Source organism: Zootoca vivipara, chromosome 5 (genome assembly GCF_965207765.1).
Source record: "Zootoca vivipara chromosome 5, rZooViv2.hap1.1, whole genome shotgun sequence".
Lineage (NCBI taxonomy): Eukaryota > Metazoa > Chordata > Lepidosauria > Squamata > Lacertidae > Zootoca > Zootoca vivipara.
The window spans coordinates 36,081,462-36,099,943 of record NC_142588.1 but is presented as its reverse complement, the minus strand read 5'-3'; the positions used below and the strand labels follow the sequence as shown (position 1 = coordinate 36,099,943).

The 18,482-nt window shown below is 42.8% G+C and overlaps 1 long non-coding RNA gene across 1 annotated transcript in view; it reads right to left on the bottom strand.

Annotated features, from left to right (window-relative positions):
* The window catches only part of LOC148685644 (uncharacterized), a 61,701-nt gene extending 47,825 nt beyond the window's left edge, over positions 1–13,876 (bottom strand). Inside the window, exons 1-2 of the long non-coding RNA XR_015950061.1 lie at positions 13,826–13,876; positions 12,103–12,175 (exon numbers count right to left, since the gene is read on the bottom strand). This is a non-coding gene — a long non-coding RNA (uncharacterized LOC148685644). The remainder of the gene's footprint in view (positions 1–12,102; positions 12,176–13,825) is intronic.
* Between the last annotated feature and the right edge of the window lie 4,606 nt (positions 13,877–18,482).

Here is an 18,482-nt window from a genome sequence, read left to right as displayed (position 1 = left end):
ACCCTTTAGTAAGCGTCAAATGGGTAAAGGTAGAGCCCAGCTTCTTATATATAAAGTTAAGCAGCTAAAAACCCTGCCATGTATTACAACATAATCCTAACTATGTGTAGTCAGAAGTAAATTCCACTGAATACAACCCCAGATAAGTAAGGTTAGGGTTGCAGCCTTAATCTGAGATGTTAATCTCATAAAATTTGAAAGATTGTTGATACTTGCATTTTTTATTTACTAAAAAAAAAGGACAATTAAGGGTCATTCACACCATAAATTCAACATTCTTAGTGTTAGCATCCAACTGGTTTCCCATGCTTGTTTGAATGTTCAAGATAAGAGCAAAATATAATTTCCCTTTTAAGTGGTTGTACGCTCATGCTTTAATATTTCTTTGATGCTATTGCAGACTTATTAAATTGCTGAATATGCTGAAAGTTTACAACCTTGCATGCCAAGATGTTTCACCCACAAGAACCCAAACATAAGTAGCATGAAGAGGGGAGAAGAATGAAACCTGGAAAGAAAGTAAAGGTAAAGGTAAAGGGAACCCTGACCATTAGGTCCAGTCATGACCGACTCTGGGGTTGCGGTGCTCATCTCGAGTTATTGGCCGAGGGAGCCGGCGTACAGCTTCCAGGTCATGTGGCCAGCATGACAAAGCCGCTTTTGGCAAACCAGAGCAGCACACGGAAACGCCGTTTCCCTTCCCTATTTATCTACTTGCACTTTGATGTGCTTTTGAACTGCTAGGTTGGCAGGAGCAGGGACCGAGCAACGGGAGCTCACCCCGTTGCAGGGATTCGAACCGCCAACCTTCTGATCAGCAAGCCCTAGGCTCTGTGGTTTAACGTAGCTACTACTAAACAGGGGACACCATACTAAGTGTGTGAAGAAGTAGCATTTTTCAAGGCAGGAAGCAGCAACAAGCATATTTGATATCTTAGCTAAAAGATTTTGAGAGTGGCAGATGAAGATAATGCAAATTTCCCTGCTCAGAGTCTACTTCACTAACTGCACCTTGTGGGGTGGTCAAAATCATATTGGAGAGATGGGCATTTGTGTTTTTTGGCACCTTCATTTCATTCACAGTACGTAGCTAAACCTTCAGGCTCATCTTTACTGGCATCACTGATGTTTATTCTGTTTATTTTTGATCCTGCAAATACTACTCAAATAGACATCTTTTTGCCACTTCTGCTGAAAAACCCCCCAGGATCAAACAGAATGGTTCCTATAAAACCTGCCATCTTCTTTTGTCACTAAGTAAACATGCAAACTGTCCATCTCTAGATACTGCAAATCACATGCAGATGGTTTCAGGCTCTACCCCTGGCATGGATCAAGGTTATAAGACGATGTGAAAGACCTCGGATATGCATGAGACCCTGAAGAACCCATTGAAGTAGGCAATGCTAGACTAGCTGGATAAGTAGTCAGATCCGTTTCTTATGTAACTAGTTAATCATGTAGGCAGCACATGATACCAGACCAGTATCTATACAGTCATACCTCGGTTTAAGTACACCTCGGTTTAAGTACACCTCGGTTTGAGTATTTTCAGTTTAAGTACTCCGTGGACCCGTCTGGAATGGATTAATACACTTTCCATTACTTTCAATGGGAAAGTTCGCTTCAGGTTAAGTACGCTTCAGTTTAAGTACTCCACGGACCGTCTGGAACGGATTAATCCACTTTCCATTACTTTCAATGGGAAAGTTTGCTTCAGGTTAAGTACACCAGGTTAAGTACAGACTTCTGGAACCAATTGTGTTTGTAAACCGAGGTACCACTGTAAATGATGCAAATGAGTGGCCATGTAGAAAGAAAAATAAGCAAGCAAGCAAGCAAACAAACAAAGAAAGACTTTTCTGTGGCCTAGAAAGACTTATAGAATTGCAGTTGTCAAGATTCTTTGATTTTTCTAGAGTATGAACCTGTGTCATGGCAGCAGGGACTTGAAGGATACACTTAAGAAATATTGGATGAAGTAGTTCACTAACAGCCTGAAGATAAAACGGGAGGCGCGGCAATTGACTAGAACTGCTACACAGCTGTTCACACTGTTATAATTAGGTTGTTGCACTGTCACTTCCAATTTGTCCACATCTTTCTGAACAACCCCTTAATAGAAGCAGCACCAATCCAGCAGTCATTAATAGAAGAAGCTGTGTGGTTGTATCTAAATAAGAGCTGCAAGAGCTGGCCAAAAGTGGGGGGTACAGAGGCCATGGAAGGAAAACACAGGGCAAGGTGGAAGTCTGACAAGACCAGAGAGAAGCTCAGAAAGAATTAAAAGCTGTTTGAGAGCAGAACTAGGCGGAGTAGACATAGCTGCCAAGTCTCCCGTATTCCCCGGGAAATAACTGTTTTTCCAGCTGTTCCTAGCTGAAAAAACGGATTTTTTTGTTTTTTCCTGGTTTATTCTGGCGCGGCGGCCATTTTGGAACTGGACGGAGCATGCTCAGAAGCGACTTTTGATGCTGCTCTGCCCAGTTCCAAAATGGCTGCAGTGCGACTTCTGGCGCGGCGGCCATTTTGGAACTGGGCAAAGCAGCATCAAAAGTCACTTCTGAGCATGCTCCGTCCAGTTCCACAATGGCGGCAGCACTACTTCCAGTCTGCTACTTCCGCCCGGTCCCTTATTTCTCCGACAGCAACTTGACAGGTATGCGGAGTAGATGGATGTAGCATATAAGGCTGGGGAAGCAAAAGAGGAAGCTGAGAGAGTGAGAAAGAAGTTTAGAAGATGGAAAAGGTGTAGGCAGTACCGCATGCTAGTACAGCAGTAGTAGGGAATCTTGTATATGATGGCAGGTGTGTGGCAGGTAAAGATGAAGCTGGTCCAAAAAAGGAGCTTGCACAAGCAAAGGCCATGCTCAGCCCTTGACAAGCATAGAGAACCAGCTGGTTGTCGGCACATGCACTGAGCAGGGAGTTAGTTGTGCAACTAATGCTAACATGCCAGGGCTGCAGTTAGTGGGGCCCAAGGGCAAAGCCAGAGAAAACTTGCTGTAACTGTATCGTGACTTGGTAAGCCAGCAGGAAGTGACAAGATGAGTGGCAACAAATACAGCTCCAGGGAACTCTGGGAAAGGCACGACAGAGCCTTGAAGGACTGAGAGCAAGGTCCACAAAGGGCAGGTGCATGTTAACCCGGTAAAAGCACAAATAAATAGTTAAAACAACAACAACATTATAATTCCCCCCCCCCCGCAAACACATTTTAAAGGCTGTAGAACAGGGGTCCCCAAACTAAGGCCCGGGGGCCAGATGCGGCCCAATCACCTTCTCAATCTGACCTGCGGACAGTCCGGGAATCAGCATGCTTTTGCATGAGTAGAATGTGTCCTTTTATTTAAAATGCCTCTCTGGGTTATTTGTGGGGCCTGCCTGGTGTTTTTACATAAGTAGAATGCATAGCTGCCAAGTATCCCGTTTCCGCCGGGAAAACCCCTTTTTTCTTACCGTTTCCCGGCGGTCTCCCGTTTAGTGAAAAATCCCGGTATTGTCCCTTAAATCGGCTTCTGCCCGGCGGCCATTTTTCTGGTGCCGCTTTGCCCTTCTATGGGCACCAGAAAATGGCGGCGCCGGAAGTCGCTTCCGCGCATGACCGGAAGTTGCGTGACGCGACTTCCGGTGGCGATTTGCCCTTCTATGGGCATCAGAAAATGGCGGCGCCAGCGGCGGAAGTCGCTTTTACGTGTTTCTGGTCATGCGCGGAAGTGACTTCCGGCGCTGGCGTCACCATTTTCTGGTGCCCATAGAAGGGCGAAGCGCCACCGGAAGTTGCATCACGCAACTTCCGGTCATGCGCGCGCTGCCGATCCCGGATCTTTACGTCCCGAACTTGGCAGGTATGGTAGAATGTGTGCTTTTATTTAAAATGCATCTCTGGGTTATTTGTGGGGCATAGGAATTCGTTCATAATCTAGTCCGGCCCCCCACTAGGTATGAGGGACAGTGGACCGGCCCCCTGCTGAAAAAGTTTGCTGACCCCTGCTGTAGAATGTCAATCAGCCAAAGGCCTGGGTTGAAGAGGAATGTTTTCACCTGGCATCTAAAGATATATTAAAAAGGTGAGAGCATTCCACAAATGGGGGGGCACTACAGAAAAGGACCTTTCTTGTGTTGCCAGTCTCTGGACCTCATTTGGAGGAGGCAAAGACGAAGGGCCTCAGATGATGAACGCAGAGTCCGGGTCAGTTTATATGGGGAGAGGTGGTCCTTAAAGTACAGTACTGCAGTCCTGAGCTAACAATGCAAGAAGACACTGACTTCTGTTCTGCTCCACATTCAATGAATGCAGTATTGTTTCCATTCTATTACAATTTGGCTATTGACAAAAACTACATTCTTTGTCTCACTGTCCATCACGGTGGAATTTTACGCAATTTTGTTATGATTTTGTTATTACACACCATTCATTTTAATGCAAAAAGGCAACACAATGCAAAAAAAGCTCATCAATTATGTTTTGTTTGCAGTCTGAAAGCAACAAAACAGTGAATACTAATTGTATTTGCTGGATTGATTTCCATTTCACACATGGGATGAGTAAGCCGAGATTGGCAATGTCCTGTTTCTAGCAGAGTTCTTGGAGGTCCCTAGCTGCAACACTCAGGCAGATTCTTGCAAGGCTTTGGGCACATGAGGGCCACATATTTGGCAGCCACAGGCTGGCCACTGTCAACTTCTAGTCGTGCTACCATGAATGGGGACAGTAGTAAACACATAATTAAATCCTGGCTGGGTTGCAGTTTTTGTAAGGAATAGCTTATTCAGGCACTTGCCATGCCATGCCAAAAGCCATTAAGTGTGAACTTCATTGCATCCTGTTAATGTGCATATGGTTGCCTCAGCCCATAGCAGTGTAGCTAGAACTCATAATAGAACAACTTTCTCAACTGGAAATGCTCACTGCTACTCTGTAGTAGAATCATGAAGTTTGAGATCAAATGTAATGGCTGTCATGTTGATCAAAATAGGATTGTGTCAATTCAAACTTGGCCTCATTTGGCAGTCGAAGCCAAAATTGTCATCTGGGTGATAAGTGAATTAAAAATAAAGCAGCCAACTTGCTTAACAGTGCAAGCTTATACATATTGTCTTGAAATGGGATTCCACTGTGTTTGATAAGGCTTACTGTCATTTACAGGATTGCAGCCTCAATTTATGATAACGAATTAGCATTTATCCTTGATACGTGCAGGACAGTCCACTATTAAATTTTATACCTTGCAATTCAATCAACTTTTCAGGACAGCTTACAATAAAATATATTGCGCTCAATAAAATAACAGTTATGTACACATAAGCCTAGAGCAGCAGGAGTGCCAATTCCTAAACTTTGACAAGTTTTCTATTAGGAGTGCAGCCCTTTCAGATTTGTTTTTTGATTTTTTTATTAATAATTGTCCATATGCAATAAAACATTTGTATGTAAAATATAAAAAATATTAAGCTAATCAAATGGAACTTTATAAATGGCACTGACTGATTACACTTCCAATTGTCAACTTGCATGGGTTTCTGAAAAACTGCACAAGTAACCACCTTCCACAGTTCAAAGATGGAGGTTAATTTACTTTCAGCCGTGTTCAAAGGAATTCGGCTCAAGTGTAATGTTTCCCTTGCTGATAGCATAGGATCAATTCTAACTTCAGAAAGCTTTGATAATAACAATTATTACATGCTAATAAAAGGTTGTATGCTATCCATTTTGAAGTGCTTGCTTTCCAAGCATTTGTTTATTAATTTCAATTCGTGATTAAAATGTGATTTTAATGAATGAGTAACATAATTCTCAGATTAGCATGGCATCTACAGCAAAGAGAATAAAGCTCATTGATCATACAATAACTCAGCCACATAGCGATGACAGCATTCCAATTATGTGGGCAGTGTGTGCAATTCACCCGAGTAAAAAGGAACAAAAAAAAAAAAACCAAAGCTCAGCAAGATCAAAATGGAAGGATCTGACGGATGGGGCTGGTTGTGCATATGTTGAAGTCCCTCAAAGTCGGCATTTTGTCATTGGAAGCCAACTTCCGAAAACTTAATTCTGGTCTAGAGATTGAGGAAATTTAGATTCACTATCTGCTGTTTTGTATAAATCATGCAGCGATCTCATCAATACGCATCTCACACTAGCACAATTAGATGGAACAGCTACAGCTTCCAACATGTTCAGCAAGTCTGGTTCAAACTGGAAAAACCACTAGGCTCTATTGCAGATAAACAAGTCCACGCTCAGAGTCTTCCTCAAAATCCCCTTTATGGCAAAAATAAAAAGTAACCTCATAAGGTATCATGAACATTCCTATGATCCTATCAAAAGGTTACAACAGAGTTGAGGGACATCGATGTTCTCACAAAACTGTCACCAGGTGGTGATTTAGTGGCAAACAATGCAGTTTACAATCTCAAATGCCTTACACAATTTTCAGGAGATGCCACCCCAAGGCTAAACTTACTGAAAGGAAATTGTAGTCGCATATTGCATGATTGTGGTTTTGCCCTGCTTGCACAGTGCAGAGAACATGAGGGGAATGATACAGATGCATCTGTTTTCAAGGTGGCTGATCTCAGCAAAATGTATGTAAGGTAAGGTAAGGGACCCCTGACAGTTAAGTCCAGTTGTGAATGACTCGGGGGTTGCGGTGCTCATCTCGCTTTACTGGCCGAGGGAGCCAATGCTTGTCCACAGACAGTTTTTCCGTGTCATGTGGCTAGCATGACTAAGCCGCTTCTGGTGAACCAGAGCAGCGTCCCATAAAATGTATGTAGCTCACCTTAAAAAAACATTACACAGGATTGTGTTTCAATGGTTGGGCATCAAAGTATCATTCTAAAGGCAATCAAAAGACCTTATGATACTAGTCAGGCAGTTAGGAAGTTTTTCAAACGGTTGGAGGAAATCACCAATATGATCTCCAATAATTGTTTAATCCTATATGGAAAACCATAAAAGGGTGATGCTTCTAAGAAGAAAGAAGAGACTACTGCTATACAATGTAACTTGGATCTGTTTGTGGGAATGTTCAGGAATGTGGTTGAGGTGATATTGTTTAATATGTCCTCTCCTCACTTGTGCTAGCAAGCATCAAACTTTAGCAGAGTAAAAACATTCCCCTTTTGCAAAATGCACAGCAGAAAAGTGTTTGCGCAGGCTTGATTTAAGCCTGTAAAATAAAGTGTTTTTTTTTGGTATTTTCCCCTTTACCCCTCTTAAAAGAAAAGACACGACACAATGCTCTGAAAAGTATAAAAGATGTTTACTTACAATCTTCCTGAGATACAGCATACTCAAGAGGTAGACTTGCTTAGGTAAAAAGTAATATATACATTGTGAAGTTCACTTATAAGAAGTAAGACTCCATCTCATCTCTCTCTAGGCTGGAGGCCTTGAGAGAGAATAACTGCAATCCGAGAGTAAGAGGGGGAAATGGCGTCTGGCTGCTGAATTTATCTGCCGCCTTTCCCATTTAATTAGCATGTGGAGGAACAGGAAACTAGGCTTAGTCACGTGTTCCTCCTCAGTCCTCCAAGTGGACTATCTAGGGATTGTTGTGCCTTGACTGCAGTTAACCCTTTGCATCCCACACTGTTTGCAAGGCTGCCTCTTTATGATTGGAAAGTGATGAACAATCTCAAAGTTTAGTGCAAAAACTAAAACCACTTAGGGAAGCTACAAACGCTCCTACAGACATAGCTGCCAAGTTTTCCCTTTTCTCGCGAGGAAGCCTATTCAGCATAAGAGAAAATCCCTTAAAATAAGGGATAACTTGGCAGCTATGCCTACAGATGAAAAAGCAGCTTGGAGAGAATCATTTTGAAATAGTAACAATAGTAATAACAACAACACTGAATAGCAGTGACAATGCTCTTTACACCATACATCCACTTAAAATTTAGTTCTATTACATGTGATGTGATGTTACAGATATTCAGATTTCCAACAAATGCAAACTGAGCCATCTGAAGAGGGAAGCTGCTAATAGAGTCAGGGAAGGTATGATGGGAGAATTCAGCTATTTCTTCCCCTGCTGTGGTCCTAAAAAAACTCTCTTTTCACTCTAGATAGCATTTGCTTTGGGAAGAATTTTATGTACCCTGTTTCTCATATTTTAAGACATACCCATAAAATAAGCCATAGCAGGATTTTAAGCATTCAAGGAATATAAGCCATACCCCCGAAAATAAGACATAGTGATAGGCGCAGCAGCAATGCCAGCCGTGGCAGGAGGAGGAGGAAAAAAATAAGACATCCCTTGAAAATAAGCCATAGTGGTTTTTTTTGAGGAAAAAATAAATATAAGACATGTCTTATAATATGAGAAACACGGTATGTGCTGCTGCTGTTTTGAACGGTTTATTTATTATAGGGTGTGGTTTTTTTTTTTAATAAAAATGTTTTATATCTTCATTTGTTTTTATATATGTAACTTTTACATGTGTTACTATATTTCAATCAGGTTGTCTCAACAGGAAGAGATTCATAAATGGAATAAATAAATAATTGTTATCATTATAAGTAAAATAGCAGTTGTTTAATGAAATCAGAGTTCACAAAGGAATTGAAGGAATAAGATATGAAACGTTGTTGTTGTTTTTAATGGCAGTGTTAACTTATTTCTGCCAGGCTGTATGATGTGGTTGGCCCTTTGTTTTTGACTGTAGGAAAAGACTTTAAAAGAAAAATGGCTCCAGCAATAAACAATCTCCCTAATAATAATGGAAAGGAAAGAAACCAACCCACCTTTTGGAATGCAGCCAATCAGGGATGTCCAGCCTATGATCTGTTGACTGCAAACTGAGTTTAAGCATTTGCTAAGCAATGGGTAAATTGGGATGTGGGTGGCACTGTGGCCTAAACCACAGAGCCTAGGGCTTGCCAATCAGAAGGTCAGCGGTTCGAATCCCTGTGACGGGGTGAGGTCCTGTTGCTTGGTCCCAGCTCCTGCCAACCTAGCAGTTCGAAAGCACGTCAAAGTGCAAGTAGATAAATAGGTACCACTCTGGCGGGAAGGTAAACAGTGTTTCTGTGTGCTGCTCTGGTTTGCCAGAAGCAGCTTAGTCATGCTGGCCACATGACCCGGAAGCTGTCTGCGGGCAAACGCCAGCTCCCTTGGCCTGTAAAGAGAGATGAGCACCGCAACCCCAGAGTCATCCGTGACTGGACTTAACGGTAAGGGGTCCCTTTACCCTTTACCTTTAAGCAATGAGTAAATTGTACCTGTGTTTGCAGGGAAATATGCTCAGTTTCATTCATTCACATCTCATATAAGAAATTCAGGAAGACAGGCATTCCTGTAGCTAACAGCGCACTTGTCCCAGAGTGAAAGATAGGAAACCTAAGGTTCCTTGTGGACAGCTATCTATGACATATATTGGAAAAGTTTTCCAATATAGCAAATTTGCACAAAAGAGTGCTAAAAAGAAATACCGTGTTGCTCCAAGCTGGGCAAAGATTTGGGATCGCCGGAATGAAAGGCTGCCCCTTGCTTTCCTTTGTTTCCTCCTGCATCTGCAATGGCAAATTTCATTTTAATTTTTTTAATGGGAGCAGGGGTTTGTGGTGACAGATGGCACCCAGTGAAATCCATCATGAATGTACTCAAGCTCACCTACACAATGAACTTAAAAGAGTCTTTAGCGGAGTCTTTAAACTCCACTATGAATGAACCCCTAGTCGTCTTACAGCACGGACCTTTGCCTCTTCACTCAGAAGTACATCACACTGTGCTCAGTAGGGCTTATTTCTTAGGGAGTGTGTTTAAGAACAGGAGCATCAGGGAAGAATTGCCACACATGACTGGAGTGCAAAACCAAAAAGATAAATATTTATAAAGAATGAGGAACAAGGGTGACCTGGCAGCTGGATGAGATTTGACTGGATCTCCCGGTGTATTTTTCTTTTGTTTAAAAGTAGCTGTGGTAGCTCAGAACTGGATTGGCTATTGTTCTGAGTGGGGTGGTTTTAGCCCATTTCATCTGCTCCTTCCCCACAAGCTGCTATTTCCTGCAGTGGAGCCAGAGGGGATAGGAAAAAAGATAGGCACCCATATTATTCCTGTTCCCATGTGATTTTTTTTTAAAGGAGGGGAACAGTACAGGGTCAAACCATCTTCCCCTAGCACTTTGATCCCCACCTGAATCTCTCCTCCTGCACTGTAACTGTTTTAAAGGATAGAAAAGCCTGTTCAGGAGTTCCAATCATATATTTTCCATGGCACGTCTAGTTTGGCCTTTATGTCCTGTAGTTCTATGGTTTATTAAGGCTACATGACAGCACATTCCTCCAAAGATAAACTGGTGCTAGGAAAACAAGATAACCCAAAATAAATCAGAAGTGTATACCGTAGGTACGGTATGTGTGTGACAGAAGCAACCAGAGCTGGCGTTTTCAGCTGCAGTACCTATTTTGAACTATGCCATCAATTCTGATCCTTCTACATCCCATTCTGCTATTTGGACCATCAACAACCGGCGAGGTGGTTGATAGAGTCTCTGTGTGGCTCCATGGAGGTGATTCCTTTAGGACAAACCAGCTATTGCCCCACAAACCTCAATTTGTTTTCAACCAACGTCCACCCACCTGCCTTCTTACTTACAGCTAGCCCATGGGGCAGGCACCACCTGTCAGTGTTGCCATTGTAGAACTCAGGGAGGAGCAGGAAGGGGATGAAACTAGAATTACTGAGATCTTCCCTGTCATTAGCTCAGGCTCCGCCTACTCTTTGCCCCCCTGCCTTTTGCCCTACCAGTTCCAATGAGCACCAGCCACCACTGGTATGGCCTGTAGTGGTGCACCTGAGACTTGAGACACGACCTGGGAGGCAGGAATCACATGCACACTCACTTTGGGAGTGAGTCCCATTGAACTCAGTGCGATTTGCTCTGCCTCATGCAATTCTCCAGGTTGCAGGAGTGGATGAGCAGAGAGTGGGATTGTAACTTTGAACTGGAACCAGCAGAAGTTAAGTGGGGGCAATATGGGCCAGGGAAGCCATTGAAATCGCAGAATCTTGATAATGTTGACTCAGAAATAAGCCCCTTTGAATTCAACAGGAATGACTCCTTAGTAGGAGTACAAAGGAGAGCATTGGAAGCCTGTGGATGCTCCAGGAATTTTGGGCACCATACGGTACTTTACTGCTCAGAGTTGCAATGCTCAGAAACCTTTTTAACAAACTACGGTACTCAGAATTCCCCAAGGGAAAGAATGTGCTCTGAATGTGCTTTAAAGGCATCGTGCGCACACAGCCATAATATACCAAAGAGAGATTGAGCCTGCTTTGTATGGTCAAGACACAGGTCTTTATAGTGCAATTTTGTGTGTGTGTGGTGTGTGTGTGGTGTGTGTGTACTCAGAAGTAAGCTCCATTGAATTCATTCAAGTGGAAATGGTTCACATCCTTATAGCAGAATATCAGCGCTCCTGTCTGTCTTTTCTTTTCTTTTCTTTTCTTTTCTTTCTTTCTTTCTTTCTTTCTTTCTTTCTTTCTTTCTTTCTTTCTTTCTTTCTTTCTTTCTTTCTTTCTCTTTCTTTTAAAAGCAGCTGTGGGAACTCCAAACTTGATCAAAGATGTGGTCCTGTGGGAGAGGCACTTTAACCTTTTTTGGCATGCCATTTCTTCAATCTGATTCTAAACATGCAGGCACTTCTTCTTCTTCTTCTTCTTCTTCTTCTTCTTCTTCTTCTTCTTCTTCTTCTTCTTCTTCTTCTTCTTCTTCTTCTTCTTCTTCTTCTTCTTGGCAATTTACTTTATTTATGCAATTTATATTCTTCCTTATGAATTATATTCTTCCTTAAGATGCATATTTTGTTCCAAGGCAGCTCAACAATGAAACCACAATTAAAACAATTTGATCACAAATTATCATAAGAATTCAACAAGACCCGGAGAAAATGGCCCATAAAAAGTCTTGCCAAATATAAATATTTGCATAGCCTGCTTAAAGGCAGGGAGAAAGGGAGCTTTCGAAAGCTTCCTAGGAAAGGAATTCCAGAGTTGTGGATCCTCCACCGAGAAGCTCATGTTCATGCTACCTGCGAAAAAGTTCTGTATTAACTATGGGCAAAAGAGCAAGATCTCAGGAGCTTACCTTAAGAATCAGGCAGGGCCAGCCAAAGACATTTTGGCACCTGAGGTGAACCACAAAATGACGTCCTCCATTCCTGCCTAGGAAGAAGGGGTGAGTGAAGCGCTACATCAGAAACAGGGGGGGGGAATGAAGATCTACATTGGGATCTGTTGCCCCTGTGGATCTTGCCGCCTGGGGCAGTCCCCTCATCTTGCCTCATGGGTGGGCCAGCTCTCGACAGGTACATTCATAAGAGCTCAATGATCTCTTACACAGAGTCCTCAAATTTAGGCTAACCAGGTTAAAACTAGTACAGTACTTTAACCAGATCCTGGAAATGAACTTGTGGCCCATGTAGTCGGTATAAAATCAATGTAATATGTGCTGGCTGTTGTGCTTCTACCAGCAACTTGCATTTTTTCCAGATGACCTGTTTATTGAGTATTTGTCGTGATTTGTTTGCAGGGGAAATTATTTGCTGAGCTTTCATTCTGACTTGTTTATGAGAGGTTAAATGGCATTGCATCAAGAAAATGTTGTTCTTTTTTGTATTTTTTAACACACACTTTCTTTCTTCGTTTGTTTTTCACTTTATTTTGTTCAACTGAAATATTTTCAATAAAAAGTTTTTAAAGATGAAAAGAAAAAACAAGAATGTTATTCTACGCGTTCCAGTACATTTTCTCATAATTTTTCCTCATTGCAAAAAGTGCAGTTTGGGGGAGAGGGAAGTAGGTTTGTTGCATTTAATCGTGCTATTTAATCATGCTATCTTCATTTGCTCCTTTGTGTCTGAATCCCACCTGAAAATAGCCATAGTCTGGAAGTGCTCTGCTGACTCTATTTTGAACCAAGTGCCGTTTCTGAACTGTTGCTGTTGTTTTTTAAAAAAGCAACTCCATGTTAAGAACATCACAGAAGTCCAGTCGGAAGGTATCTAGTCAAAAGGTAACTGAAGTTAAGTCTGTCATCTTCAAACAGGGTTCTAGTTGGCAACCCAGCTGAAGCTGGTAACAGGTACTTCTAGATCAGAGTTTTCCAAACTGTGTGTTGTGACACGTTAGTGTGTCAGCTACAGTGTGTATAGGTGTGTCATGCAAACCCTCCCTGCACTCCTCCTGGGGCTGGAAAAGGGTTAGTTTAACCTCCGGTTTGATAGTAAAACTGTGTTGCAAAATGATGCATGTCTAAAAAGTGTCTCACCAACATGAAAAGTTTGAAAAGCTCTGGCTGGAACTAGAAGAAACTCCCAATGGCACACTTAAAAGTACATGACATCGCCCAAAGAATCCTGGGAACTGTAGTTTAATGGTGCTGGAAAATGTACCTGTGAAGGATAAACTAGTTTCCAGGAAATTATTATTATTTTTTGTGAGGGGCAGTAATTGTATTGTGTGCAAGCAGCCAGGGAATGCAACCCGGTCTGAAACAGCTTGCATGGTTCCATCAAGAACAGCGAAACTCCCAAAGTGGCAGGCGGTAACAGCTGGTCACGAAGAGTCGGACACAACTAAATGACTAAACAACAACAACAATAGCTGGTTTATTGTGAGGAATGACTTAGATAAGGAAAAGCAACAAAAAAGGAAAGTGTTTGAATTCCACCACCAGTGATCCTGATCTAATCAAAACTGCATACAGCCCCCCCTCCCCCCGCTGCTTTAAAAGTACTGCCACAAAGCAAAATCCTGTTCTTGCCCTCAGCTGGGTTCCTTATAGTACCCCGTCAGTCTCCTTTACTCACCACTATTCATTGCGGCTGCCATTGGCTGAATGACTCTGGCCACGATCTATATACTCCAGTTAAGATGGCTTACTTCTATACAACATTACTGGAAGGTAAATGCCTATCCTGTAGTTCTCAACAGTGAGAGAGATAAATATATATATTTTACTACCAACTCTCAGCTAAAGGGCAAATGTAACTTATGGATTTGGGAAGCCAGCTCACGCATATATTGACTGTGATGGGAAGGCCTTTTGGGAAATGCTTCAAATATTTATTTATTTATTTACATAATTTATATCTTGTACTCTCAGCATAAATATATGTTCCCAGGGCAGTAGCAATGGTCCCAGTAGTAAGGAACATTAAGAGCACAAACACACAAAAAGATAAGGTGGCTATAGCAACACAACCAGAATAGAAGGTGTTACTGAAAAGCTGCTATGCAATTTGTTACATGATATATTTCTTGCTTCACACTGAATGATCTGAGCTTAGTTATACTCGACATTTGAAGCCATTTGTGCCCTCCGTTCTGCATGGAATAATTGCTGCAGAGAACCCTATTAATATTATGGATATCAGTGACAGGCAAAAAGACGCAGCTCGCCCGTACTTACATGCGGAGTCAACATTCTACCACACTTCAGTGATGTGCTGGTCATCTGTTCTCCTTTTGTTTGTTGGGGGTGGTTTCACATTCTTCCTTTATTAAGGCCAGGGCCAGTGGGCACATCTGGAATTTTGAAAAAGTGCCACGGTCATTAGCCACAAAATGGCTGCTGAGTGGGGTGGGGGGTGGGGGAATGGAATAATTTAGGATGGCTACCATATCTAGAAGGGGACCCAGGTGGCGCTGTGGTTAAACCACTGAGCCTAGGGCTTGCTGATCAGAAGGTCAGCGGTTCGAATCCCCATGATGGGGTGAGCTCCCGTTGCTTGGTCCCAGCTCCTGCCAACCTAGCAGTTCGAAAGCACATCAAAATGCAAGTAGATAAATAGGAACCGCTACAGCGGGAAGGTAAATGGCGTTTCCATGTGCTGCTCTGGTTTGCCAGAAACGGCTTTGTCATGCTGGCCACATGACCTGGAAGCTATACGCCGGCTCCCTCGGCCAATAATGCGAGATGAGCGCGCAACCCCAGAGTCGGTCACGACTGGACCTAATGGTCAGGGGTCCCTTTACCTTCACCATATCTAGAAGAGCAGAAAAAGAGGCAGGATGACAAAATGGTCCAGACACGCTCCCCCATCAGCCATCCTATCACTGGGGGTAAAGGCACTGACACCTGACACACCATACTCACAGAGGCAAGTTCTTTGTTATCTTCCCTCTGTTCAGAAGAGAAGAGAGGGTGGGTGTTTAATCCAACCCTGGCATCTAATTATATGTAGGCATGATTAAAGGGGGGGGGGTTGTTCAACGTAGAGCAAAAATCTGAGCCAGTGCAAACATGAACTGAACATGAAAAGCCACACGTCTCTCATTCATTTTGGTTTTTTTTTTAGGGTATATTTAGTGAGACCTTCCACAGGAACCATAGAAGGAACCAGAAGGCACGCTGCTACATGTGCTATGAAGTATATGCTGTAAAGCCTGGCAACACCTGAAACCTGCTTGTGAAACTTCAACCTGGCATCTGTGTTCAGACCTCCCCTGCTGCTTGGGGGATCCTGCCAACACACTACAAGGCTATAAAATGTCTCCTCCTGTGCACACTTGGGAGTAAGTCCCATTGACACTAGGGAGACTCACATACGAGTAGACATGCATAAGATCTATTAAAGCAAGTAACAAAGCTATTGTCTCTTTGGTGTGGCAGATCCATAGCCTGGAACTTCTTTTCTTCCTTCGCTTTGCAAGTTTCCCTTAAAAAAAAGAAAATAAAATAAAAAGCCTGAATTTTTTTTCTAGTGCTGTTGGCTTTCCTTGAGAATATGTTCTCTTCCTTTACCCTTTAAAAAAGTGTTTTAATATTTTATGTGACTTTGTTATTGATGTAAGAACTGCAAGTATTTTATTGTTTATACAGTATCTTGTGTATCAGTTGGCGACAATGTGTGTGTCACTATATAAACAAAGTTGTCGTTATTTCTCCTCCACTGTTATTGTTTCTGCTGAGCGTGGAATGCTGGGCCAGATTCTTTCTCCTGATATAGGCAGGCGGTGTGGTGCTGGACACCAGGCCCTCATTCTTCTGGGCCTCGTACCAGTATCAATCACATAGGACACTGCAAGTACTGACACACTCTGGCTCTTCTATGCTGCCTCTGGAATCAGCCCTTTTTAAAAGAAAAGATGGGAGACTAGATGGTGAGGATAGAACACGTGGGTGCAAGTGGGTCCTTTCCCATCCATGTTTTTTTTTAAAAAATATTTTTTAAATTAGGTTTTTAATAATTTTTATACATATAAAACATAACCTTTTCAAACATTCAAATACAAGGTTCTTTTGAACCTTCAGACCTCCTTCCCTCCCTCCATGGATTCCGTATTTAAATTTAAGTTTGCCGCATCTTTTACCATTATCTATTAATTAACCATAATTATCCTAAATCCACATTACAAGTGTCCTTATATCCCTGCCAAAGATTTTAACTGTTTACAGTGGTCTTTTAAGTAAATTACAAATTTACTCCAATCTTCAGTAAATACTTGATCTTCTTGGTTTCAGATCTTCCCCGTCGCCATCTCCACATACTCCATCAGTTTCATCTGCCATTCTTCTTTTGTTGGTACTTCTCCTTCCTTCCATCTCTGGGCTAGTAGCATTCTCGCTGCCGTTGTTGCATACATTAAAAGTCTTATATCTTCTCTTGGTAACTCTTCACCTGTTATACCTAACAAAAAAGGCTTCTGGTTTTTTTAACAAATGTGTTTTTAAACATTTTCTTTAGCTCATTATACATCATTTCCCCCATCCATGTAATTGTTAATCGTATGAAGAGGGGAATGTAGAACAGGGCTATTAATGAAGAGGGAATGTTGAATAGGGCTATTAATAACAGAACCCAGAAACATCTGGGTCCTGGGAATCAAGTGACAACAGGGAGCCAATATCATGCTGCTATTTGGTATGATCTGTTAGATGTCTGCACCTTGGAACCCTTACAGGGAGTAGCTGAAGCTGAGTGAGTAGATAACAGATACTGTAATTTTCTTATCCCAGGTGTTGTTTGTTACACACTAAAATGCTGTTTGGAGGATTGTTCCTTTTTGAAGGATCATACTACATAACCTAACTGTTCCCCTTATATCCTGTTAGCACACAAAACATGGTGTTATGAGGTTTTTTTTTTTTGTAGGGCCATAGGTCAAGACCCTTCTAATGCCTGGGTCCCCCTTCTAGTTGTTGGAATTGCCAGGCCTGCCTGGTAATGGCCCACTAAGGATGGGTAATTAAGGAAACAAAGGGAGTGGCTCTGTGCCAGAAAAAATGGGTGGACTTCCTTTCCTCAACTGCCTGTTAGTTAGAAAGACCAAAGGCCAGAGAGTCATGTGAGCTAGAAGCTAGATGCCAAAGCTGCAACTCTGGAAAGGCAGAGTGAGAGCCATGGCTGATTTCTGCTGGAATCCCAAGGCTGCGGCTACAAGGAGAAGCAAGAACATTTTGGGGCGTTGATGCTGTGAACCCCCTTCATCACAGACTCAGGGGTTGCATATATGTGCAAATAAACCATATAGGCTAAAGACACCACAGTCTCCGCTGCGCCTCATTTCCTCAAGCATTATTAAGCATTTCGCACCACTTGGGAGACTTGGGTGGCATGAAAACAATATACAAGACTCCAATTTATTCACTGCAAGGGGTTGTTCTGCTGCCTAAAGTCACATGACCCAGACTTCCTCATTCTACCTTCATCATGGGAAATGCGGACCAGGTGACACCCATTCACTACTTCTCGATATGGCAACGTTAAAAAGCCTTAGGCCCTTAGGGCCTAAACCTACATACATCTCAGTAGGAGCAAGCCCAACTCAATACGACGGGACTTCTGAGTCGCCAGGGCTGAATTTAGGTTTGATGAGGCCCTAAGCTTCTGAAGGTAATAGGGCCCTTTATATGTCCAGCTGTCCTTTGTCAACAACAAATTGCCGCTGTAACCTGTTTTTCATGTTGAATATATGGTAATTTATGCACCTAATAGCCATTTGCACATGGTGCCATGCAACCAGCCCATGCAGAAAGAAGGCACCCATATATAGAAATGAGCAAACCGGTGATATTCTAGGGAGCAGGCTAGCAGGTGGGGCCCATTACTTACATCATAGGGGCCTACACAGCACAAAACACTATTGCTGTATGTAGGTTTTATTTTACTTGTTTTTTATCTTATATTTTGGAAATGTACATCCAGTGTTTTTTCCCATTAAATTTTTTGGGGGCCCTAAGCTGTAGCTTGTTGAGCTTATATGTAAATCCGGCACCGTGAGTCGCCATCCCTCGTGCTCGCCCTGTTCCAAAAACAGGTGTCCCTTCCCACAGGTGTGCCTGCCTCTCGGCAACTCGGGACTTCTTGCTCAGGGCGCGAAGAACGCGGGCTGGCCGCAGCCCTTTTCTCTCCGCCGCCTCGCCGGGGCGGGTCGCCGCGCCCTGACGCCATTGCTGCCCCCTCCTGGCGGGATGTCCCCGGCCGAGGAGGAGGAGGAGGCGCGGCCAACCTTTTCCCTCCA